Source organism: Vidua chalybeata, chromosome 1, assembly GCF_026979565.1.
Source record: "Vidua chalybeata isolate OUT-0048 chromosome 1, bVidCha1 merged haplotype, whole genome shotgun sequence".
NCBI lineage: Eukaryota > Metazoa > Chordata > Aves > Passeriformes > Viduidae > Vidua > Vidua chalybeata.
Window position 1 is genome coordinate 78,390,556 of NC_071530.1, and position 27,140 is coordinate 78,417,695.

Genomic DNA, 27,140 nt, shown 5'->3' on the forward strand with positions numbered 1-27,140 from the left:
GCTTCCAGGTCATGAGAGATTCCCCACCTTTTTCCTGTAACTGCTACAGGGAAGCCTGCAGTGTTGTTCTGCAGCCTGTCTTTCACATGTGTTGCTCCAGAGAAAGAGAGGGCATGGGAGAGCAGGAGGCCAACAACAGTTCCTATGGCATAAGTTCTTCAAGCAGTCCTTACCTCACCAAACACAGCAATTTTAGTGAATTTTTACCATTTATCCATCATCCACAGCACAGGGGATGTATCATATTTTTCTTAACAAACAAGATGGCACTAAGGCAGGTGAGCAGGTGAGTTTTAGAGAAGACGCTCAGGTAAGATCAGCTGGTTAGAGCATGTGCTAATAATGCAAAGGTTGCAAGTTCAATCCCTATTCACTTAAGAGTTGGACTTGATGATCCTTATGGGTCCCTTCCAACTCAAAATATTCTATGATTCTATGACATCAGAGTAGGTAGGACTTAATTTATCTTAATACAGACTTGAAAATAGCTACTAACCATAAATGCAATAATGGAGATTAAAGAATGGATAAACTGTTTAGTCTGAAAACACATGAGCTGGAAATTTCCAAGGTCTCTGAGGATGCAACTGTCAGGAAAAAATTGCCAAACATCTTGACTTCAAAGGTAGAGCAACTTCTGCTTATCAGGATGACTCCTTACTGAGCCTCAGGGGAGGCAAGGCTGCTTCCCTTTGTACATCCCTGGGAGATGAGATGTTACACACTGGAGTGCTGTGCACAACACCTGCACAGAGTTAAATGCTGATGGACCTGTTTACATGGAGTGAAAAGGTGATGTTGAAATGAAGTTCTAATTAAAAAAAAAAAAATAAAAGTAATGAAATACTGTGTTGGTCCTCACGTTCAGGGTGGCTCATGCGTTGGACTTGAAGATCAAGTTGCGTAAGAGCTCTGTTTTCCAGCCCACACTCAATTGTTAGAAAGAAGAGCAAAAAAAAGTGAATTTCACTGGTCATTTCTACATGGTATTTGCCCTGTTAACTGGTCTTGTTCAGTGGAATGGGAGACATCTGATTTTCATCTGCTGATTTGGGTGGAAGTGAGGTCATCCCACAATGTCTGATACCTTTACTAATGTGTTGGGAATGTGTGCTCCAGCCATATCATTCCTCCAAGTGAATAATACAAAGTTCACAGGTATGAACAGAGCCAAACAAGCCAGGGACTATTTCTTAGTCATGCTAGTGTGGGAAAAAAGTCATAGGAGAAGGGTAGACAAGCACTATGTCTCTAGTCATCATAGCAGTAAATTGGGTTTGAGACAGAATTCAACCTCCTTCCAGTACCTGGAAACTGGAGACCTCAAACAGGTCATAAATTGAATATTTTGAGTACCTACTGTAGCTCTGGGCAAGGGGAAGAAAGTAACCTATTTTTTAGTAGCATTTTGTGCTGAATAAAGCCTAGTGTTTGTCCACCAGTTCCTTTGGGTAACTGGATTGGGCAAGGAGTAGCCAATGACCCTGAACTGACTGTTAAGATGAAATTTGCATGGGGAAATGTTGGGAAGTGTTTGGAGACATACAGCCCAAACTGAGCAGCTTTAAGGTTACACCAGGAAAGCCAGCCTTCTAGTATATATTCATTCACGAAGGTAAATGTACAGAAACAGGTTCCAAAGCCTTTAATGAAAGGGATGAAAAAGTTTTACTCTTTGGTTACTAGGTCTCAAACCCTCAGACATATAAAAGATATCCTTAGGCAGAATCAGGTCAGTGCTATGGACTCAAAGGCACTACAAGTCCTGAATGTCCCTGCCAGCCTCTCCTTGGTTACAGCCACACTACCCATGGCTCAGGACCTCATCTTAACCCTTCCTGAGGCACACAGACCTTTGAGCTATGCCAGAGGAGTCCTGGTCTCCAGCCTTGCTTCATGGATGGAAGACCTATGCTGCAGCTTCATGTCCATCCCTGGCTCTGTCTTTGTCCCTTTTTGCTCCAGAATGCACCCCCTGGAGGAACCCTGAGTTGGCTCAACGGCTGCTTTACATGTGGCTGCCAACAGACCCTGACATCAGCCTGATGTATTTAGATCCTGTAAGACAGGCACCAAGTAGAACCCCATCTTCTCCTCTCTTGTCAAGCAGCTCCACTTTCACTGCTTCCTGGCATTCTTGGATCATGTTTTGAGATTAAACAGCACTGTATATAACAGCCCCTCAGCAGTGTTAAATAACAGTAAGATGTAAAACTGAGCCTCACAACACTAAGACCTTTTTTGCTAATTTTTAAAAACACTGTGTTGTGTTCTTTCATAAGCTCCTCATTTGAAGATTTTTTTGGTAAGTATTTCATTTTTAGTTACTTGTTCTGACTATGGGATTTTCCCAGTATATTTATGCACATGCAACAATAACGTCCAAAGGTTGTATATGTCACCCAGGCACAACAAAATCATGCTGGATTAAGTTGTCTCTATTCAACCCATACTTGACACTTCCTACTGTCACTAGACCAAGCAAATAGCTCAGATGTTGATGTGCGCAGTTCAGATGCATTTTTCCTTTCTTTTCTGTCACTTGAAACTCAGCATTAAAATTCTCAGGTATGGCTTCTTAACAGAATAAATTGTTCCTATCGAATTTTCAGGCAAGGATAAGGGAGCAACATTAATAATTCAAAGATTTCTGCTTCTTTCAGAGTTTCAAAAGCCAGGTGTGTTGTGTGATATTTTCCAAAAGGTCAAAGGCTTGTTTTAACTGCCAGTGAAATATTTCATATTTGGGTATTATGACTGCACTTTACATCAAGTGAGCACTAAAAATCGGACAGTCAATGCATGTTTAGAAAGTTTGTGTCAACCTGAATGCTTCTGCTGCAGATGATTATTTCAGCTGTATCTACTAATCATGTGGCCAAGGGAACTTTTTCACCAAACTGTGAAACAGTTCACAAAGAACAGCCTCAGGCTGACCTTTAGTGGTGTTTTCCAAAGACTTCTGCCATAAGAAAAAATATTCCATTACACATTCAGAGTAGCCCTAAGGAGACATGGATGGGCTTTTCTAGTAGGATAGGAGTGTGGAGAACAAGACAAGTGTTTGGCCTGCTGGTTTGTGTCTAACAAATTTATCTACCTCTAGCAGCCATCTAAAAGACAGCCATCTAGCTAAAAATTGATTTTTCTATGGAGACACAGAAGATTAGTTTTAAAAACACAAAAATGGAATTATTTCTTGCAATCTGGAGCATTTCTCCATAGCACTAACTTACTGCAAATTGAGAATATACTAATTTTTTTTAAAAAAGGTAATGTAATCTAAGGATAAAGTAATCTTTAATGTGGTATAGCCATGATAGCCCATGCATCTAAGCATGTAACCTTAGCTCATAGCCATGAATTTTGGATAATGACGTGTCAGAGAACACAAAAATCTCTGAAGCCATGGTTGCATCTATGTATTAAAAAAACCCAATAAATCCTGTGCTTAGTAAAAACAGTGAAGAAAGTAAATCCCCAACTGTAGGGTTGGGGTAGCTGTAGGATGCTGACAAACTGTGGGAGTCAAGATCACTAGAAGTTGGTCTGTTGACTTTATCCAAGTCTAATTAAGTTAGAAATCTTTAAAGATTTAGGTTTCTTGCAAGATTTACAGTAATATGTGATTTTTGGCTTGGGAGGAAATACCATGAGAACAGTCTTTTCATGGACATTAAAGCAGTAAACTTTGGTTGGAGCCAACTGCACAGAACATGATGAGGTGTTTGCCAAAAGGGAATTGGAAAAGTTTAAAAACTTAAACATCTTAGGCCAAAAAACAGTGATGAAATGTAAGCATCAGGGAAAATTCAAACTGGTTTGTGTATTACCTGAGTATGTTTCCTTTCCTCTTAAGGTGATGGCAAGGCTCCTGTTGTCTTTTTTGTGCTTTGAATTGTATTGGCACCATTACCTTAGTTCCAGTACAGCTGTTTATTATGAATACTTTGAGTGAAAATTTTGATGAAAAATATATTCAGCCCCTGCTTTTCTTCCATAACACATTTGCATCTTCATCTCCTTCTCATGCTTACTTTCTGTAGAGCTGTCTTGAGCATCTGATCTCTTACTCATGAGCACAGCCATATCCTTAAAGTCATTACCAGGCTTTCTTTGGGCTTAGCTGCTCCACACTGCCAGAAAATATCACAGATCTCCATCTTAGCTTATAATGAAAGTGTTTGAAAGGAATCAATAATTCTTTGTAGGGTGGGGACGTGTTGGTGGCATATCACAGTGAAGTTTCACTGAGCTTCTAACAAGGCCTCAGATGGACTACCTTTTATACTATTATTCTTGCATATTAGAGGTCTGCTGTTTATATAGTACATGATGGGCAAAAAAAGTATTGCTTCCCAGAGCTTGCTGCTGATCAACAGCATGAAGTTATTAAACTAGGCCAACAGAAATAATGCTGCATGGAGGTTCAGTTCTTTAGAGAGCAGTCCATTTGGCTGAGAGATCTGAGAATGTAAAACTATAGAACTTTAGAAACAGGCTGCAACTTATCTTGCAAACAAAATTATTTTCAGACAAACATCTTTTTTCTCTGTCATACATATACACATGATAATATGTGAAAAGTTATATTTATTATTTTGGCCAAATGAGGACAACTGGATTTCAGAGTAGTTTGAAATTTTCTAGCCTGAAAATATTGTCATTATAATCTATATCAATTCACTTTTGAACTATGCTGTTGAACTAAGGATCATCATTTGCTTTTCTTAGATTATCTACATACGCACACCAAGCTCTGCTCTTCTAGATAAACTTATCTACTAAGGAAAAGACAGTACTTCTAATAGCAAGATGAGATATATTTCCATGCAACCTATTCAGTATAGGAAAAAAAAAAAGCATAAAATATGAATTACATCAAAACTGAATCAGTGGGAAAAAAATTCTGGTTTAGGACAGTATTAAGGACAGAATATCAGCCATGATAAGTTGTTAAAAGCACTGGTTAGAAGCTATGCATGCTTTTATAAGGCCAAGTAGTTTTCAGCTCTTTCTGTTATGTACTGATAACAAATAACTTTAGGTTTTGGCTTATTTTATGAAAATATTTATGTTTCAAAGTCCTTGGGGGAAGGAGAGCTCTTTTTATTTTGCCTCATCTTCAGGAGTCTTTCTGAAGTTATTGAAATCAGAAAAAGGTGGGTAGATGAAACCAAAAGATTGCCAACATGACAAGTCACAAAGCATCACACTGTGCTTTCTGTCATTCTATCAGCTCAAGCCTACCATGACTGTTCAACTCAACAGTGATAATTTATTTCCTCACCTCATGAAAGTGTCCTGTTTAATTCCCTGAGAGACTAAACCACGGGTGATTACACTGTCTTCAGCCAGTTGTGGCCCTATTCACCCTCCCAGTCTTTGAAATACCACAGATGAAAACCCCTACAATAATTACTGTAAGCTTCATAAAAAAAAGAATGACTCAGAAGTTTCTACTTTGATAACTACTACAATTTTTTTTTGCTTGTTTCCTTTTTAGATGTTGAGAACCTCACCCAGAAGAAATGCTCAGAGCTGAGATGACTATGAGCTCACCTGTAGGAAATCAGACTCCATTAGTGCTCACAGCCCCACTGATCCCTAAGGTGCTTTGCAACAGCTAGCAGTGGATATCCTCTTCCTTTTCTGGGTCATTACTGGGCAAGAAAACAAAGAAACACGCAACAAAGCCACCAGATAATACCCATTCACTTCTTGAGTAGATCAAGATCAGACCTAGCTAGGAACAAGCAGTACAGCTGAGAGGAGTTTCTTGTCCTGTCCAAGAGAACTACAGTCATCATCCTATGCCCTCTTTAATCTATATATAATGGGTAAAAAGGTTTGGATTTTCAGAAATTTATCACTTACTTCAAAATAATGTGAGCAAAGAGGTGAATTGTATACTCTTCAAGACTATAAAACGTTTTTTCTTTCACCAAAGCTATTTTCATTTTGTTAGAAGTTACTTGATGTATTAATTCACATAGCAGCAGAATTGTCAGGGCAGAGGACTCTACCTTAACCTTTTTCTTGTTTTTTTTTCCCCAAAGTATGCAAGATTTCTAATTTTGACTTTAGCAGGATAGCTTCCCCTACAATCCTAAAACAAAAGTAATTTTCATCACTGTGCAGTCCAGTATAAATAGCCCTAGAAAAGACCTTCCAGGCTTCCAGCAGCCACTTGATATCCTCTTTGGTAACTGTTTGGCTGCAGTAGGGATAAAGAGAACCTATGAATCTATCACTTGTTTGATTTTTGCAATTGTATCTTCATCACTGCTAGTTATATTAGTCCTATTGCAAAATTGAGTTAGTGGTCTAAACATTACTTAAGCAAGCATGTTTTCCATTCCCCTCCTTTCTTTCCTGTTCTTTCAGTGCTATGCAATTTTTACCTTGGGTATCCTAGATGTTTCTTTTCCTTTTAGCTCCTCTAAATTAACATACCTGATATTATATATATAATACATAATGTTATATATATTATATATAATATATTGTATTATATGCCATATATATAATGGTATATAATATTATAAAGCATTATATATCATTCGCTGATATTATAGTCATGTTTTACCTACTGAAATATTAAGGACAGGCTTTGGTGTTTTTAATTGTCCTATCATTCCCAGCTAGCCAGGCCTGCTGTCAATGATTCCTGGGCCTTCTATAAGATAAAGATTTTTTCTTCTCCAATATACACTAGGGGTTGGTGGAAGAACAAACATCAAGATGTTGGTGTCTATTTCTGGGGATATCTGAGAGAAATTTTTTGACTACTCTAGAACTGGCAGTTGTGCAAACCTGATGATCACAGCTTTAGCTGATGGCCAGCAGAGATGAGAACTGTCCTCCAAAAACTTGAACCAGCAAGAACCTTATATTAACACAAGTCACAATCCTACATTTGAAAGAGTGACTTGTCAGGAACTTCAGAAAATAAAGGAAAGTAACTACAAGTTACTAAGTTTCACAAGATGAGGCAGGCTTCATTTTCACTGGTGCTCTATTATATTCAGAACATTTCTGTTAAAGATGGCTATATTTTAACCTTGGATGAACATTTATTTGCACCAGGAAGTCAAGTGTGCTGCACACTAGAGAGTTCACATAAATTCAATATTGTGGACTAGAAGCCAGTCTCAGAGTGTCAGAGTCTAGATGAATTTGGTTTTATAACATCTGCATTTTTGTGTGTTTCTGGGAATATGGTCAACTGTTGTAGGTTGGGTTGATTTAGTCAGGACTTTTATTAAATGTTAGTTAGGTTTGTTCCTTGTACTCCCCTATTTTTCCCCTCACAGTGGTTTGCTCCAAGTTGTTTACCCCGAAAGTTCCTGCCACTCAGATCCACAGTTACCTGTCAGTCTTCTCACCTCTCCCTGTTTTCTCCTTGTTTGGTTTGATCACTCCATGTTGAGTGTCAATCTTGTAACCACCCCCAGCTTCTTCATGAAAGTTCTGTATCAATCACCCCACCTTAGCCCTTCTATTAATCCCAGGACTCTGAACCCACCTCTGTTATGTTACCATTGGTTGTTATAATCAATGTCGCTTCCCTATCATTTGTCCCCATTAGGTGAGCCAGGTTTCCACCTCTGTCTGCCCACCCCCTACTTAACCTGTTGTTGTTCTTTGTTCTCTGGCATTTTGCATTGCATCGCTCTGAGAGCATTTTGTTCTGACCACGCATGGGGGAATAAAAGTTCTTAGGGCTCGCAAAGTGTCCTTCTCTCGTCCCTTCATCTCCTCTCAGCATGAAGCTACCAAAGCTGCATTACCCACGCCACAGCACCCAGCACTACCAGGCTGGCAGACACCGTTCCCCTGGAATGCCCGAACACACATGACGGCCACCCAGCCTCTCACAGGCAGTGCTAGCCGGCGCTTCTCGACTGCTTGAGGTTGTGGCAGGTAGCCACCACAGTCAACAATGAGATGTGGCAAGGTCTTAATTGTCTATGTCTGATTTCATGCTGCCAAACCACAATGCAGTGGGCTCTTCTGTTTTGATGTGGCAGGTGAAGTTAATAAGGAGGCGTTAGGCAAGATTGTGAACTGTTGGCAAGCACATCCATGTAGGTTTGAATAAGGTGAATTATAAAAAAGGTAAGGATTACAAAGTTTTCAGCTTTGGTAATAACACATGTAATAGCTTTGATAATTTCACATAGTAGCCCAAAAGCAAAAGTTATGACTCTTGACCTCATTAGTACAGGCAGCAGGCTGAACATGGGCTTCAGTTGTTCCTGTGTTTTTTCTTCCTTGTACACTGAGATACACTCATCCTCCCAGGAATGTTTTGTTCATGTGGTTCTGTGACTTAGAAAAATTTTCAATAAAGAACAAGTCCTGTCCAATGTTTTTTGGCCTAAATTATATTCTTTTTTGTCACAGACCAACAAAAATGTTTATGACCAGAATCATCAGCACTGCTACAAGTCCCTCAGTAGTATCTGTGGCAAATCAGTGAGACACCAAGTGTCATCCTGCGGGCCCTGGGCAGCCTGTCAGTGACTGTAACACAAGTTTAAATATTGCAGCTCTGCCAAATACAGTGCTTCAATAAGAATCTCAAATTCCTATGTTCTGGCATGACAATCATAGCAGTCACTCTCAAACTGTACAAGTGAAAAAAAAAAATGGAAAGGAATATTTTCTTTTAAGCTTTAAAGTATAGCACAGACAATTTAAGAAGTATCAACTAGCATTTATACTACACTACTATACTGTGGGAAGACTTAGAAAGAAGCTATGGAAGACTAGAACTGTCTATTTTGTAAAGACTAAGCTGGAACTAGTCTGGGATGTAAGTCATAACATTGTCACCCCTGAGTGAACTTGCCCACATGAACTTGCCCATCAATAAAGACAGTTCAACCATTTGTTTTCTCTTTCAGAAAACAAAGAAAATAATAAAGTAGAGCTGGGCTGTGGAAGCTCACAGAGTCTCAGTTGCATCATTTGTCAGTTCTTATTGCAGAAATACTCACACAATCATTGAAGCATTGGTTAGGGTCAGCATCTGGATACCAGTCAGTCCATTCTTCTGTTTAAAACAAGAATATAATAATTCCCAGTTCATTACATCTATCACCAGCTACCATTGACTTTAAGCAACAGTAGAGCAATGGGTTTGCTTACTTGAATATTTAAAAGCAGAAAAGTCCACCCTCTCTCTTCCTAGCTTCTTTCAGTGTTTCACTGCCCTGCTTGTGAAGAAATTCATCCTAGTGTCCCATCTGAAAATTCAAAGTCAGAATACATGTTTCTTGCCCCTCATTAGGTTGTCTTCTACTGCCGTGAGAAGTCTGTGTTATCCTTGTAATATCAAATTTGTGGACAACACTAAGCTGGGTCAGAGTGTTGATTTGCCGGAGGGTAGGAAGGCCCTGCACAGGGCCTGGACAGGCTGGATCAATGGGCCAAGGCCAACAGCATGAAGTTCAACAAGGCAAAGTGCCAAGTCCTACATTTTGGCCACAACAACCCCATGCAATGATACAGGCTGGGGACAGAATGGCTGGAAAGCTGCCCAATTGAAAAGGACCTGGGAGTGCTGGTTTACAGCAGCTGAACATGATCCACCTGTGCCCAGCTGGCCATGAAGGCCAAAGGTATCCTGGCCTACATTAGCAGTAGTTTGGCCAGCAGGACCGGGGCAGTGACCGTCCCTCTATACTTGGCATTGTGAGGTCACAGCTTTAGTTCTGTGCCCAGTTTTGGCCCTCTCAATTTGTAAGGACATTGAAGTGCTGGAGCAGAGAAGGGCAATAGAGCTGGTGAAGAGTCTGGAGCACATGTCCTGTAAGGAGCCTGGAGAAGAGGAGGCTCAGGGGAGACCTTATAACTCTCCACAACTCCCTCAATGGAGGTTGCAGCAAGGTGAGGGTTGGCATCTTCTCCCAGTCAACAACTGACAAGGATGAGAGGACACAGTTTTAAGCTGCACCAGGGGAGGTTTAGCTTGGACATCAGGAAGCAATTCTTCACAGAAAGTGTGATTAGATATTGGAATGAGCTTTCCAGGGAGGTGGTGGGGTACTTGGAGGTGTTTAAGGAAAGGCTGGATATAGCACTTAATGCCATGGTCTCATTAATATGGTGGTGTTAGGTCATAGGTTGGATTCAATGACCTCAGAGGTCTTTTCCAACCAAATCCATTCTGTAATTCTGTGATACCCTGATGTCTTTGTGTAGTCATAGTCTGCTACTGAATTCCCTTTTAGCCCTTCCTTTACCAGACAAAGAAGTACAACTCCCTGAGGTTTTCCTCGAAGCTCATGCTATTTATGTCCCTGGCCATCACTGACAGACAGTTCATAGACCCTCTCCAAATTTTAACATTGTTCTTGAAGTGTATGTAGGTTCCCAAAAGTACACAGTAGACCAGCTATGTCCCGTTCCTCCAGCAACAGATTAAGCACAGAATAACCTGCCTTGATCTGCTAAGTTATCCCCTAAGGTGGGGAAACCCTTAGTGGTTTGCTTTGATCATGATGGGAGCACTTGGTTGGCACATGTTCAGCCTGGCATCAACTTTACTGATTGTTTTAAGAGATGTGTTATATCTGGATGCTTACAGTGGATCCTAAGTTCTTCTCCTGGTTTGCAATGTAAAAGATCTCTCCTGAATGGACTGGACCCTAGGTGAATAATGCTAAGAGAAGAAGGTGACATGTAATAGTCACCAGATGGCTTCTGCCCACATGGTACTTTTTTTAGAGAAGAACTGTCCTGTGCTGCTTTCTTACAAGCTGATCTACTTTAGCTGCTCAAAAAACAGCTGTGGTAGTTCTTAAAAAGTGTTTACTGATTGAAACCATGTCATATTATTAGAAACATTTAGCAGTATTGAAAACATAACAATGCTGAATGATCTAGCATCTTCATGGAGCAGTTGATATGCTGGTACCATTCTCTGAGATACGTTTTACAGCTGTAAATAGTGATTAAAAGAGTGGGGGAAAAGGAGCACAACAGTGGGAAGAGTTCCAAGGGCAGTGATAAAGATCTCCTTCCTTGTCTGGAATTGCCCTTTAAGCCCTAGACTCTTAATCAGCAGCAAAAGGAAGCAAAAGCTTCCTTCCCTGACTAGACCTGATTTCAACAAAGATGTGAGAGTGTCTTTCACAAAATGCTCCTGTCACAATCTGTGTAAGAGGTGCTTTAAAAATAAAAATCAAAATAGCTTGGTTGTTCGCTTCCTTCAGTTGTTAGACTAAATAATAAGGGACCCTTTCTGATGGTCACTTTCATGAATACAAAGCTGCCCCTGTTCCACTGAGATAAAACACTTCAGCAGTGTGTGTTCTGCTTCTCCAGATACAGTTTATCTTTTTTAGATTATGACATATATGCAAGTAATCTACATCCAAAAAGTGAGATATAATCATCTTTATAGGAAAAAAAAATTAAGTTTAAAAAATTCTAAAGTTTGCTGGTAGATGATTGTATTCTTCAAATTTTCCCATCAGTAGAAAATTTTTTCCAATTCCAGATCTGACAGGGAATTAGGACTGTTGTCCTAAAGTGTATTTCACAATGTGTCATGTAAAGAGCATAAATTTCTGTCTTACTAGCTCAGGACAGAGAAGGAACACAGGACAGACTGAAAAGCAGAGGGACATCTGTACCTCATTACTATGAAAGAGCCTCTGCCCTTTCCAATGCTAACATAGCCCAAAGACAGTGAAACATAACGGAATAATGGTGACTAGGCCTGAAGAATGATGAACCCATATGGAAATGGGCTTTATGAAAGGAGCAAAGGAAGACTGACAGGAACTGGGGTCAGAAATAATAGCAAAATGTAGTCAGCTGCTGAGGCAGAATACTCTCTATGTTTTCAGTGCTTGGCTTGGCAGGTTGCTTGAACAGTCTCCTTGCTTGAACAGAGCAATGGAAAATTGATAAATGCTGGTATTTAAGTATTTAAAGAGCATGCTGCATCTATATTGAAGGGAACTTTTATTCCAGGCATAGATAAGAATTTGGGTACTTTAAAAAAGTCCCATTAACCAGTTTTATAAATCCTTAAGTGACAAGTGTGGTAGTAAATCACAGAAGAAAGTCTTCCATTGTATACCACAAGAGGAAAGCTGTTGTGTTTTATACAGGATAATCATTATTCCAAATATAATGAGTCAGGCTGTAGATCTGTCATGGAGAGCTTTGTACTCATCCCAAAAAGCCATAACTCATAGCACTTACAATTTGGACTGTTTACTTAGGATTGCATGTGGCCATTCCTTTAAAGAGACTAGGAAATGTCACTAAATCTGCTTAAACAAACTGACTGTACTGTAATAAGTGTTGCTCTCATATTTCTTTTCCCTTTTACCAGCAGATTCTCAGGTCAGAACTAGAGCCCTGAATCTGTCTTTCCCTAAAGGAAAAACATCTTTTCCCTTTGTTTGCCTATCCTTGTTACTTTTATGACCTCCAGTAGCTTCAGAAAACTGCTCCATAGAAGACAAAAGAGCTTTAGTTCCTGTTGTATGACTGAAGAAGTAGGCATGTAGGCATGTCTGTAAGAGTTGGGGAATGGAGCAGTAACATACTTCAAGTGCTTCTATCTGGGGCACAGTTGAATATTATGCTAAATTAAGTTTGCTGACAAGTACCACAGACCAGTCTATGAAACCTCTTTTTCTGTTTAGGTTTGCTAGCTTTGATGTTCTTATCTGCAGTCCTTTAAAAATGCAAAGGCTACCCAGAGAAGTTCAACATCTGAAGTTAAGTGTGAATTTAAACCTGTATAAATACTCCCTTTTTCTTTGAGCAGTTCCCATGGTCTTTGGTATAGTTATTTTGATCTTGCAAATATTGGTGAAATGTGTGGATTTGCACCATCTGCATTTTTGTTCCCAATAAGTTGTCTTAGTTTACAGTTGATATTCATGTTAAGTGCTGAAGAAAGCACTTTACTTAAATATTAATTGGAGTGAGTCTGAAAAATATGTTTCAACTAAAAAAAAAAAAAACCTGACAGTTTAAAATCCTGACCCAATTAAAATTTTTAAATTAAGCATGTTGGTCAGCGTAATATGTTAATTTTCCTTGCCATGTTGTGTAAGATGCTTTAAGCAGGCTGTGCTGTTCAGCCTAAGCAGAGTATAGACAGAGTATGCATAACTCCAAGGAAACTTTTCCCATCTGTGGGGTTTTTTTGCCCTGCAGCTTTAAGCCAACTCCCAAATGACAGAAATGGGATGTTTGACAGGCATTAGGAGTTTGTATGCAAAGAGCAGAGAAATAATGAGTGAGCAGGGCAGTTTTCAGCTGGAAACTAGAATCTGCAGGGTTTACAGGTGGCTGTGGGATATCCTTTGTTAACTGGTCATGCAAATTGGATCAATAGGAAAGAGCTGATAGCGGGGCTCCAAAGGGCAGTGGGTTTTGGTGAGTGCAGGAACAAGGCTGACAGTGATGCTTCCCTACACAAGGGTAGTGTTGTTGCTGCGGGTTTTAATCTGAGATAGATGCATGAATACAGATGTCACTAGGAAAGAATTTAAAATGTTCAGGTTGCCAGAGGTTGTGAAAGAAATTAACAAGGGGTGATAATGTGATTGGTCACATGTTTATTCTCAAAGTATTTTTTCCCAAGAAAGCATTAGCCTGGGTCATTCATGCTGCACAGAGTAGAGGGTGTCCACGATGGTTTTGGCTACCCAGTGTTCAATATCATGCAGTGCTTAATTCAGAGCAATAATTATGAATTATGGGGTTTCTTATCCATGTATTCAATTACCATTCATTAGCTTTAGGTTTGAGAAAGGGTTTGTATGAAAACAGAAGCATATACAAGTGAATGTGTGCCTGCAGGGTGCCACAGTTTGTCCTTGCTTTTAGAATTTTTCAGAAAAAAGTATGAAGTTACCATTTTCTCCACAGAAGCTGATGCATTGCACAGACATCACTGGGTGAAGGCAGAGCCAGGCTGCAGATATGAAAATGACAGGGAGGGTTAGCTCCTATATTTCATTTTTAATGATTGAATTCCAAGCTAAATTTAGAGGGCCTTGTTTATTACAAGCTCTTCTGACACTGTCAAAGAATCAGTTAACTGCTACAGACAGATTGGTAACTAGGATTTTATATAAGCTCCTTTTTACCAAATGCTTCTATTTGTCAAATGCAATTGAGACTGAACTTCCTTGGGATATTTGCATAAGGAGAAGTGGGTTTTGATAATCAACTTCAATATTGAAGTTGTTTCTATGACCAATACCACAGAGAAAGACATAGTTCTATTGATAGAAATTCAGTAAATTGGAGAAGATTCAGGGGACAAGGATAAAGAGGATAGTATGGGGTATCAACAGGGATCAGAGAGGGGAGAGAAGATACTAAAAAAAAGGACGAGTGGTGAGGATGTGGACAGACAGTAGCAGAAAAGGTCTACAGAAGTAGGATAAAATAAATTAGGCAGTAGGGACTGTGAGGAACTAGAAGGAATTGGATTCAACTACCTGAAAAGGCTCAGGAAAAGTCACATGGGTCTCCTCCAGTAATCTGCCTGAGCAGAGAGGAGCAGTCTATTGTAATTACTGTTGCCTCAAATGATAGAGGTCTGTGCCATGATATTAAAAATCCAGCTCTGTTGATAGGCATTGCTAGAGTTGTCTTTTATAAGACCTGGAAAAGGGCCTGACAATTACTGCCTGTGAAAATATTAAGACTTTAAAATGAAACTCTCGTGAATCGTGTCAGAAATAGTTACCTGTACTGTTTAAGTTGATTGTCTGTAACTTTCTATATAGAGCATAGTATGACCTTTTCCCTCTCACTGTCTTCATGATTTTGGCTTACATTATGTCACCTTTCACGATACTCAGGCGTTTGTTCAATATATTGAGAAGTATCAATAATACATTTTGCAGGCACTGCAAATATTTTTAGAGGACTACTGATTTCTTATACTGTAATACAAATCTGAGCCAAATTTCTTTACTGAATAATATCATGAATTGAACCACAAGAAGACATTATCTGTTTGAAATAAACTGGAATTGCTGTGTTTTCCTGAGAGGATTCAGCTTTAAAAATGGAAATTCATTCATAAAAAAAAGTAAATGTATCTCATGAAATGCCTCTTTCAAAAGTTAATTTGATGTTTTCAAACTACCATGTTTTGCAGGCATGTCAAAAGATCTAGAGAGCTTGTAGGGATTTAGTAAAGTACCAGCTTAAAAACGAGCTAAAGAATGCTTAATGTCTCAGCTTTCTCACTGATTAATGTGTATTTTTAGTGGCTCCTGTCTTTTAACTAATTAAAGCAATGTATTAAAGCTGTGTATGGTTGACATACACCAAATAACATGTGTAACATATTTTAGTTAATAAAAGGGGAATTGCTGATCAGTAGTTTATAAATGACAAGAGGACACTGCTCTTAGTTATATAAATTATTCTTTAACTTGAAGGCTGCTAATGTTGCTAATATAGCCCATTGTTGAATGTAGCCTGCTACAAAGTTTTTAGTACCTCTGACTTTCATTAGTACAAAATCCTTGAGTGGTTCTTAATCACGTTGCCAATTTTTAAGCAGCTTTGAGACACCAAGAGAAATTACTCCTTTTAAACCCAGTAAGTCCTGACCTGTAGTTCTTAACCTATCCCTCCTTAGACAGTGTGTAATGTTTAATGGGTGTACACACAAGTTCTAAATTCAAATTCAGCATCCCTACAGAGAATGGTTTCAACCACCACCATCAGTCTCACCCCCACCATCAATACCCCAGAGGTACACAACTTCCAAAAGGGTAAATGTGTGAAAATTAGGAATTTGTTAAATTGAACCTAAAGTGAGTGAAGCTTTGCAGGACAAGAAAGTTAGTGTAGAACTGCATACTGGAAACCCAGCAGTGCACCACCTGTTAAGAAGGCTTGAATAAGGGTGAAAAGGAAGCAAGCATGTCTAATCAAAACAATAAGCAGATTATTAGAATAAGAAGACATCTTTCAAAAAGATGGAATTGTACCCAAACGAGGAAAAGACAAAGGATTTTCAACTCTGGCAGATTAATTGTATAAGTGCAATAGTGCATGTCAAAATAGAACTCAAGGAACAATGAGCTAAAAGGATCAAATGAATATTACATTTTCTTGCAGACATATGAAGAGCAGGAAGCATGCTAGAGAGGCTGCAGAGCCAAAAGGTGCTCATGGCATTGCAGGAGCACTGAGAGAGCACAAACACTGCTGAGAAGCCATATACATTCTTTATTTAAGCTTTCTTTGTGAAGTAAATTGCAGATGCATGTTTGGAGAGAGAAGATGTTCCTCAGAGAGTATGTCTGACTTAAGTGGCTAGAGAGGTCAAGGAGACATTGACAATGGAAATGCTAACTAAGGATGGACAGTGTTTATACCTGGGCTTTAAGAGAAGTTAAGGATGAAATTGTTGAATTGACAGTGGTAATGTGTAGCCACTTCGTTTAAAACTATTTTGGTACATGATGACTGGAATGATGGCAGATAGTATACCTGTCTTTAAAACAGGTTCCAGGGAGAAGGAAGGAAACCACACATCTGTAGCACAAAATTTAAATTAAAAAAAAAGTTAGTAAAACTCTGAGAAATAATTTAATTAATGGACATATGAATACATGTGATTTGTGTGGGAAGGTACCTGGTTCAGAATTAGTCAAGTCATTTTCCTTCAAAAGCTCTTGGGAATCCAAAGAGCCATGTGGTAAGACATGGATCAGCTATGAGATGGAATGTGAGGGATGAAGGAAAATGTTAATTACAGCCTTTCAGAAAACTCACCAAAGTCTGTGGGTGTCCATGCTTAAATCCAGGCTACCTAAATGACAGGGGAAGGAGAAGACAAGGAAGATATTGAGTAAGAAGTGAAAGGATTTACAGATGATTTGTGTTCTTTCTGATAGTAAGGATGAAGACAACAATGAAGAAGTATAGCAGAACGTTCTGAAACTAGTGACTGGAAAATAGAATATTATATGAAATTCAATGCAGGTAAAGGTAAAGTGGAAGAATTCCTTTTTGCATAAATAATGGATTCTGCACTGACCAGTGACATTCAGGAGTCAAGCCTTTTGATTATGAACTGCAATTCAATGGAAAATGTACAATTCAAAATCTATTGAATAGAGTTCAAAAAAAGGCAAAATAAAACTTAGGCATGATTTAGAAAGGAATGAAGGGAAAATCAATAGCATTATTTTGTATGCATAAATGCATTGTTCGCCCTCAGCATTAATTCTCCATGCAGTTCTGCCTACCTTATCATAAAAACAAACAAAGAAACAAACAAAACCCCTAAAACTCAAAAAAAAAACCCACATAAAATCATAGAATATGCTGAATTGGAAGAGACTCATCAGGATAATCAAGTCCAACTCCTGACTCTGAGAAGGACACTCCAAGAGTCACACCATGTGACTGAGAGCATTGTCCAAACACTTCTTGAACTCTGTCAGGCTTGGTGCTGTGAACACTTCCCTGGGGAGCCTGTTCTAGTGCCCAGCCATGCTCTGGGTGAAAAACCTCTTCCTAATATCTAACCTAATCCTCCCTTGACTCAGCTTCATGCTTTTTCCTCAAGTCTGTCACTGGTCATGTGAGTGAAGAAATTGGTGCCTGTGCCTTCTCTTCCCCACATGAGGAAGATGCAGAAAGCAATGACATGCCCCCTCAGTCTCCTCCAGCCTGAACAGACCAGGTGACCTCAGCCATTTCTCCTATGGCTTCCCCTTAAGGCCTTTCACCACCTTCATTGCCCTCCTTTGGAAACTCTTACGAGTTTAATGTATTTTTTTATATTGTGGTGCTCAAAACCTTATACTGTACTCAAGGTAGGCTGCAAAAAAATTAAGTTTGACTAAAACTGGAAAATCATTTCAAAGAAGATAAACAAGGATGATTGAGTACATGCCAGAACCACAGCCACGGTAGGGTTTCCCAATTTGAAAAATAAAGGATTTATAAGGCAATGTGATAAAGGTCTTCACAATGCATTCTGTAGACATAATGGTACAGATTGTGAGTTCGCCGTATTTTGCAGTGTATGACAGGCTTTTAGTAGGAACTGAATCCAAAGCAAATGGAAGAAGGGAGGTTTTGGCACAGTTGGTGGCAGACTTGAAGTCCTTTCTAAAGAATGTTGTGGATGCTTTAATTTTGTGTGAGTTGAAAAGGATAACTTGGAGAAAAGATCTATTTAGGGTTTTTAAATGGAAAAATCATGTTAGGCCTAGACTATGTCGATCTAAAAATATGTGGTGGTTAAGAGAGTATTTGAGATAAGTCTCGTGCCCTATACTTACTCTTAATCAGCATCTGTTTATTGCCATTGTTGAAGAGAGGTTATGAAACAGGAAATTGGTCTGTACTGGATCCTCAATGAGCATGCCTCACTGTAGGCTTTCCACTGGGATTATTCTAGGAGGATAAAATATATTGTTGTGATAAACCTCTCTTGTTAGGAGACTTGAATGAATTATCTGCTCTGAAACAAATTTAATCTGTGGTTTATGAAGGATACTCTTAAAACTAGAGAACTATTCAGGCAATATGCTTTATTGTGGTCATTCTGCCTAGAGTTTGAGAGAGTTAGATGTGCTTAGTAGTCCAAATTAGAAATGGTACTCATTATTTAACCCTTGCACAATGTTTACTATTGCCAAAATCACCATAACCCTCTAATCACAGGTGAAATTGGATCATCTACTGCCTGGTGACAGTCAGCTTTATTTGATTGAGGATTTGATTAAGAACATAAGGAGAAACAACACTGATTCATACTAGCATCTAATATCTTGCCTATGACAGAAGCCAACAGAGAAAGAAGATAATAAGGCATAATGGATATGTTCCTTAAATACCTAGATCTGCCCTTAGGCAACTTCCTATATGGAAACGACTCCATGTGTTTTCCTTTCTCTGCATCTCTTCCAGTTCTCCTGCATATATTTTGAATGATAATGGATCTGTATGAAGTATTTTACATGTAGGGGTACATTTAGCAGGAGTATTTAAACACAGGATTTTATATAGTGGCATGATATCTTCTGCATTCTTCTCCATTCCTTACTTAGAACTTCCTAATATGTGGTTGGTTTTGTGCTTGTATTGGACACAGAGTCAAAGATTTTGGGGAAGTATAACTCCTAGATCTTGTTACTGCATGGAAACATTGATTTCAGATCCTATAGTAAAGTGTGTATAAATTTAAGATTGCTCTAAATTTATCTGAATTTCATCTGCTATTTTATGGCCTAGTAAATCTCATAACATCTTTCAGCTAGACATTTCTCTTCATTGTCCTCAAAAAATTGCCTTATAATGCAATTTTCTTGTCTTATCCTTTGTGTGTCCCTTCACAGTGACCTGCAATGAAAGATACCTCCAAAGAGAATACATGTTTAGAGTCCTGCTTTATTTAATTTAGCCCTGACTCTGCTGTTAGTCCAGTGTTTTCATAGTGGACTCTGGCAAAGTATTTCCTCTCCGGACATTATGCTATGAAACAATAATGTAAAACAATTCCATTTGTCATTGATTTCATGCTATGCTTTTCTACAGCAGATCAGCAAATACTCTGAAATAGTTTCTTTGTGGGAACTCAAGGGCTATGTTATTTAGAGTTATTAAGATTGTGACTGCTGTATTAAGGAAGGAAAAGCTTCAATGGAAGCCTGAGGCATTTTCTACTAAAGTTAAATACATTTTATAAGGGCATTGTTGGCCAAACCCCGTCAGGATCACAATACAATCAAAATGAAGTGGGTGCTGCTTGATACTGTGTTTCTCACTGCATGATAACATGCCATTGTAGTGACCTATGAGAAAAAAACAGTATTTATCATGTTTGTTACTCTCCTCCATAAACTTTTATGATAAATTGTCGTAGTTGAGACGGTTACAATGCAAAGCAACACACTCCATTTTCAGAAGGCTTCAAACCATTTTTATTATAGTATGCATGCTTTTTATACATTCTTACAAAACTCATAAGTTTACACTTTACTCATTGGTCACGAAAGACAAACAAAGTGCTTATTGGAATAGGCAGTTGCAGGTTTCTCTTATTTATCCTTATTTCTTTCTTGGTTTCTGTGTCAATGACCTTGATAGAAAATTCTTTCAGGGGTAGACATGGATCCTGGTATCAAACTTCTCTCTGGCTCACAGAAGTTGCTGTAAAACCTCTTCCACAATAAATGGCATTTGACACCGTTGGAGGAAAATAAATGCTGGTGTAAAGCAAAACTCAGCACATAATCAAATGGAGACCAGTATATAGTTTAAATACTGTCCCATATGGTTGGCATATTAGCCACAACCTCAAGGCAGCACAAATGTATTGAAGCAAGCTACAATTCCCTAAAAGCCACCCCCCAGCACTGACAATATTGATTAGGTGAATTCTTGGTAAAAGGGGTCTAGGGTGCGAAACCTGTCAAACACCAACCTGATAAAAAAGTTCAAAATTTATTCCTTTTTACAACAGACTTTCTTACTGCCAGACCAAACTAGCATAAGTTTGTGCAGGGAGGGGACTGGGAGCATGTGGCTGGAGAAAAAGAGGGCACCCATAGCAGCTGACATTCTGTAAGTTCTCTCTCTATAAGATATATATGCGCCTTCTTTTCTCAATGTATTCTTGACTTATACTGCATGATTGCAGAAATATTCTTACTTTGGTACTTTTCTTCCTTCTGACATTAATTTAAAATCAGCAGAAGATAATTTCTTATTTTGTGGATAGAAAACAGCACTTAGTCTACTAAATTAATTTTTATGACAAGCAGTTTTTCAAATTTGTGTATAAACAAGGGGCAAATAATGTACTTTTCCACTTGTAAAAGTTCAAGAACTTTATTAGCCTTGATATATTTTCCTTTTTGCTACTCACTTTTTGTAAGAGACATATAATATTAATTTTAGAGAATAGTCATTACCGGGGTCTAGCAGTCCCATTTTGGTGGTTCTGCATTGTAAAGGTATCACTTGCAAATAATGGGAGAGAAATTTCACTTGTAAAACTGCATTTTCAGACCAGTGATGATGTATAAGAAACATAAGAACAGGTCTACCATAGTTAAAAGTCCAGTTTAACTGTAGCCAGAGCTGAAACACAATGCCATCTCTTTGTTTCATTCTTCCTGTGCTGAACTTTTTGAATTTGTCATAAATAACTGCAAAGAGCATAGGCAAAAATTAATTCAGATGATTAATTCAATGGCAACACTGTTTAGCCCCTTTTTTTCCAGGGTTACAGAACTTTGCTTCTCTATACCCTCTGCCTGGCCTTAAATCCTGAGATCACAGGCATTGTGAAACTGTAAAACAGAAGATTTTAATTAAAGGTGACTATTTAACTATTGTGTCATGAGCAATTAAGTAACCCGGGAATAAAGTTTGTGCAGAAATTCTGAAGCAAGCATAGTAAAGACTGGCTTCTTTCGTCAATCCATGGAAGATAAATGCAATCTCTGTTAAAAAAAAATAATTATAGGCTTGACATCAGAAAGGAAAACTAAACAAGTATAGTTTCACAATCAGTGAGGGAATTGGAATTTCTATTTATCTTCTGCTAATGTCTTTTGGTATAACACAGGATGAATGGCTCACTTTATAGAGAAGTTATTTGTGGTAGTGGGACAATGATAGAATCATAAAATGTTTTGTGTTGGACAGGACCCTAAAGATCATTTAGATACAACCCCACATGGAGCAGCATGTCTTCTGCTGTTTCAAATTGCTCAAAGCCCCATCCAGCTTGGATAGTCTCAGTCTTATCTGTTTCTTTACCCTAATTCTTTTCACTTGTTGCTCCATTTTCATCTCCTTTATGTTAGTCTACTTCAGATCTTGCTTTGAAATGTATCTCTTGTTCCTTGTCCTTGTCCTCATGCTCTCCATTCCTCAAGCAACACTGCTCCAGCCTCACAGTTTGGGTTCAGCTGCACTCCCTCACAAGTGCCCACCATGCTTTGACCCATCGGAGGGGGTTCCTATGTTGAACTTATTTGTTAAATACTGGACTCTACTTGCTGATGAACAAAATATACCTGAGGCAAGTTGTGTTTCACTGACCTAAGATAGGTTTTCCATGAAGAGCAGTCATTTCTCAAGAAGTCCCATGTTCCCTATATCTCACTGATAACAGTATCCTGGCTTTCTGGCCAGAGATCCCTACAGTGCACCAGGCAGGATGAGCTGTGGCAGCCTGGAGCTAAGGGTGCTCTCCTGCTTGCAGCTGTCCAGCTGGCAGGAGGGTCAGCCTCAGCTTCTCTCCTTGGGGACCCTATTTTACATCAGTCACAAAGCTTGAGGAAAGAAAACATTTATAGAAGTCTGTCCACATATACTATTTTAAAACCTTATTTTTAAAAGTGGTACGTTTTTCCTCTTAAAACTCACATACATAAAAGTAATATTGCTTACTAAAAAAAAAAAAAAAGCATTTTGGTTCTCTTTTGCCATGTGAGAGTGAATAAGTCTTGGAACTTATTTCCTATATAATTCTAGAAGAAATTAAAGATTTTAATTTTCTTCCTATAAAGGATGGTTGATTTCTACATCATAGGAATGGTGCTATTTACACAGTTTATAGTGGGGATGCCACTGTATCAGACATTTTGAATAGAGCCCCTTTTCAGAACTGCTGCCCATCTGATAGGTGCAAAATGAAATGAGGGAAATTCTCTCTCCCTCAAACAGACTGTGTAGCCTCCTGACTTGGTATTTGAAAATTTCTCCTTTGTCATATGTAGTTTTAAAGAAGTAGATGTAAGGAATGGGAAGAGACTCAAGCAGGCCTGTATGGATTAAACCTGGTAAGCAAGACTGGATTTGACTAGTTAGGATTTACTGTTTTCTGTATTATCTGTTTAGCAGAGGCCATGCAACTTTCACCCCAAGCAATTTACATCCAGCATGGTAATTTATGTAAACTGTAACATACTGTAAAACATTGCATTCTGAAAGGAAAACAATCTTCCTGTGTAAACAGTATAAACAGCCATTAAAGCTTGTACCTAATTTGTGGTGTGAACTTCACCTCCGCGAACTTCATCTCTGGCCACTGAATATTGGAAGACCTTTATTTCGTGAGCTCTCTATCAAATCTTCATCACAGCATTTGTGACTCTTAACCTTGCTGCAAATAAGCACAGAGCTCATCTTTTTTTATTCCTCTGGCCTCTACATGTTTGTTTGACCTCTCTTGTTTCACCCATAGCAGCTTCTTCCAGTGCTTATGATTTTTATGTCATCAGTCTTATTTTAGCTCATAAATTCCAACCAGGAACTTTTTTTACCCATTGCCATGTATTAACACTGCTGTCTAAAGTCAAATTTTCACTATAAGAATAAATTGTGTTGCATAACCCAACAATAATTCTAATACCAGTGTTCTGTTATTAGCCTAAATAAATATTCTGAGTGGTTTCTCCATGTTTGCCACAACAGTTTAGGCTTTTTTTTTTTTTTTAAGCAGTAGTCTTATGTGATTTTTAGTCCTGAAGTACAGGTCTTTTCTAAGGACTTCTGTAATGCTAAATTAAACATGTATATGAACTTTACATCCATACCTGAAGTAAGTGAGTTTGAGGCAGACATTTATTTACATAATACCCAGGAAGTAAAAGAAGAATCAGTACTTCCCTATAGTTATGTCTCTGTATGATTTGGTCCTTTTCAACACTGATAAATCAGATTTGCTCAAGTTTCATATTGGAACTACTAATGATGGCAATTTTTTTAGTTTTTCCAGTGAAGCCTTTTAGAGGCCAAAGTACATCATCACCTGAGGGTGAGGGAAGTGTGTTCTTAACCATGTATTTTGTAAAATGGTAACATTTTGTGAACTTCCTATAAATGGTAATTTGTGCTTGCATTAAGTAGTTAGGGTTAAAATTACTCACTAGAGCACTTGTTTTACTTAAACTGACAAGAAGTATTTTAGAAATGGCATTACTTTTGACAATGTTAACAGCAGAATATACTCCAGCATTTTTTCTCACCTAGTTATTAGATATAGATCCTTTAAATCATTTACCAACTGTTGATAGCATAGGTGAGTTGTATTTTGATAGGAAAGTTTACTCAAATGTCATTTATATCAGAGAATTATTGGGAAGACCATAAGCCACTAACTCCAGATGCTGAGCATGTGCTTGCCTCTAAGTCTGTAAAAGTTTATGAGTGTTTTGTTCCTCCAGCCCTGTTTGTGTAAGGTACTTAGTCAACATTTGAATGATAGAAGGAAAAGCACAAATCATTTATGCCTTCTCAGGACTCCTTTGTGACAGTCTGTCTATGTTGAAGCCACTTCTGTGGAGACAATACTATGTAGACCTGACTGAACTACCTATAAACTGGTTAGTATGGCTTGTGAGCAGCACAGCAATGTAGGACTGCACTAGACAGAAAATGCATTCATTGTTCCATTACTTGGATAGCTTTTCAAGGGCGTGTTTCAACACAGGTCATATCTTGTAGCTCCTCTTGACCAGGCTGGCATAGGAGGCTGCAGCAGTATTCCCAGTGAAGATGTCTTCTTTGATTTTTGAGTTGAGTGATTTCAAATCTAAAACTGTTGTGTGTCAAGTCCACTGGTACTGAACACAGGGCCAGTGCCATCATCAGGCACTGAAGTATGGTGTAAGGAGCCAGAAAAAACCTTGTACAGACTTATGTATCCCCACAATGCAGTGAAGCAGCTGTGTGAGCAATGAAGTTCTTCTGGAGTGGCACTACAGGAAGCAAAGCAAGCCTGTCTCTTGAACGTGAAGCCTCTTGGACCTTAAGCACAGAAATGCTCTGACCCATAAGCACTGCTTCCTTTTCTGGAGACTGCTTCTAGAATACACATGCCCAACTCCATCATGTACTTCCATTCCCTAAAAGAGCTTTTGTACAAAATTCCAGTCCCCTCAGTCCATGCTTTGCATTAGCTTAAAGGCATAAAAATCACAAATATAAATTTCCTGCAGATCCTTGTCAAGTATAATAGAAGAACATCTTGTCAGACATTTCCCATTTCCCATTGTAAAGGAAATCAGATATAATATGAACCTCTTATCTACCTTCTGAAAAACTTCATTATAAATATTTTTTTGTCATGTTGTCCTAAGTCATCTTAAAAAGTCTTAAATAGTCTTGAAAATACTATTCCAGTATGTGTAGCATTCCAGTTGTGCAGCATTCTTTTTGGGAGAGGATGACCAGGTGAGGTTGCACCCCCAGTTTAAGGAGAGTTGTGTCTCTCTGGCTCTATTTTCCCTGTCCCTTGTCCATCTGACTGCTCTGCCAGTAGCTTTGCACAGCTGGTCTGTCATCAAAGACTGTCATCATGGTGTTCCTGAAGTAACTGGCAGCCAGCTGCCCTTCCTGCCATGATTTACAAAGCTGCAGGCAGGAGTCTGGCTGTGGAAGCTGCATGGGATAGAGACCAGGGCAGTCTCCTGCCCTGCAGTACAGAGATAGCTGGGTTTCAGCTTGAACATTAGAGGAGGGAAAGCTCTTCTTTCCCAAAAGTATCTCAGGAGGTGGTTTCTGGAAGAAGTGGAGCTTTGGTAGCCTCCGAGAGCAAATTATGCCCTATGAAGTTCTGGAATGATAATTCTTGTGTATCTCGCTCTTGCAGAACCCATGAGGCAGGTGTGAGTAGTGTAAACTTTGCCTACCAGTCAATACTAAAATTCATTTCTCAGCTTGTTGTCCATTCACTTACTGATGTCGTCCCAAATTTTCTCACATCTCTTTTCATGACTTTCACATTACTTGAAAAATGCTGCTATCCTTTCCTTGTGCTCTCCTCTCTGCTCACATACACAGTGATACTAAGCACTGGAGCAGACTGCCTAGGGAAATTTTGGAGTCACCATCCCTGAAGGCATTTAAAAGATGTGTAGATGTGGCACTTGGGGACTTGGTCTAGTGGGACTTGGCAGTGCTGGGTTAACAGTTGCACTGGCTGATCTTAAAGGTCCTTTCCAAATGAAATTATTCTATGATTCATGACAGAGCTTTACTGCAAAACGGCTACATACAGGAATCAGAAATGGGGCCAGGCTACAAAAGAGGGCTTAGAGATATTGCCCAGACATGCAGAGGTGGGGTTAAGAAAGCCAAAGCTCAGCTTGAACTGGCAAGGCCATCAAGGGCAAGGCAAAGAGCTTCAGCCTCTGCCTGAGCAAAAAAAGGCCAAACAAGATGTGAGCTCACTGCTAAGCAAGGTTCTTGATATCATGTCTGCAAAGACGGAAAATTAACAAATTGCTGCTACATTCTGAATTATAAAAACAAATCTTAACCCATTAAATCTCAAAAATATACATAGATTAAGAAGTCCTTTAGGACTGGATAACTGTATGTTCACTTGCTGGCATACGGCACACATGTTTTTAGCACATGAATCTTTCCTGACTGAAACTTAAATTCTTAAGGTCACACAGCTTATAGTACTAATATTGGGTTAATCCTGTTTCAAAGATAGGCAAAGTAATAGTTCTTTTTTAAAGGCAACACTAGAAATGAAAGAATATAAAATATTTTCAAATTAAGTATTGCATGTCTTTGTTGCTACAGAAAAAAAGCTTGAAAACTTACAAAAAAATGTGACAAGTAGGAGGCTAAAAGAAAAAAGAGTCCAAATTATTACTCAGTTCTTGAAAGATAAGCTCATCACCTGGATTTTGAGGATCAAATGAATATTTTTGATTAATAGTTTGAGTTGCCTGATACAAAGCTGGATTATATCAATGGACAAGCTCTCATTAGTTGTTGCGACATCTGCTGCAAAAGGAAAATTACAAAGTAAAAGTACCTTTGCTAAGGCACCATTAAGAACTGTTCTGTTGAAATGTTTTCTGATTCCCTTTTGGTATTGTGCAACATATCGTGTTTGTGGTTATGACTTCAACATAATGAAGTATAAAATATCTTCACGTACTGCACCAAAAAGCATAATTTCTTTCCTCATAATGATAATTATTAGAACTGACAATTATTGTGAGATGCATGGAAGCTTTAGTTCCTTTTAAATACAAAATAACTGTTTCATGGCACTGTGTCCCAAGGCAATGTCAGACATTGATTCAACAGTGTTACAGGGAATAGAAGATAGACCACTGGACCCCTAG

The 27,140-nt window shown here is 38.7% G+C and overlaps 1 long non-coding RNA gene across 2 annotated transcripts; it reads right to left on the reverse strand.

Annotated features, from left to right (window-relative positions):
* Nucleotides 1–3,934: 3,934 nt before the first annotated feature.
* Nucleotides 3,935–9,640, reverse strand: LOC128798909 (uncharacterized). 2 transcript variants are annotated; one of them, XR_008434593.1, is made up of 5 exons: nt 9,563–9,640; nt 9,157–9,254; nt 9,006–9,061; nt 5,563–5,663; nt 3,935–4,136 (listed from the first exon to the last, which is right to left on the reverse strand). It is a non-coding gene; the product is annotated as an uncharacterized LOC128798909 (long non-coding RNA). The 2 variants fall into 2 exon arrangements; XR_008434595.1 differs by lacking the exon at nt 5,563–5,663.
* Nucleotides 9,641–27,140: the final 17,500 nt, after the last annotated feature.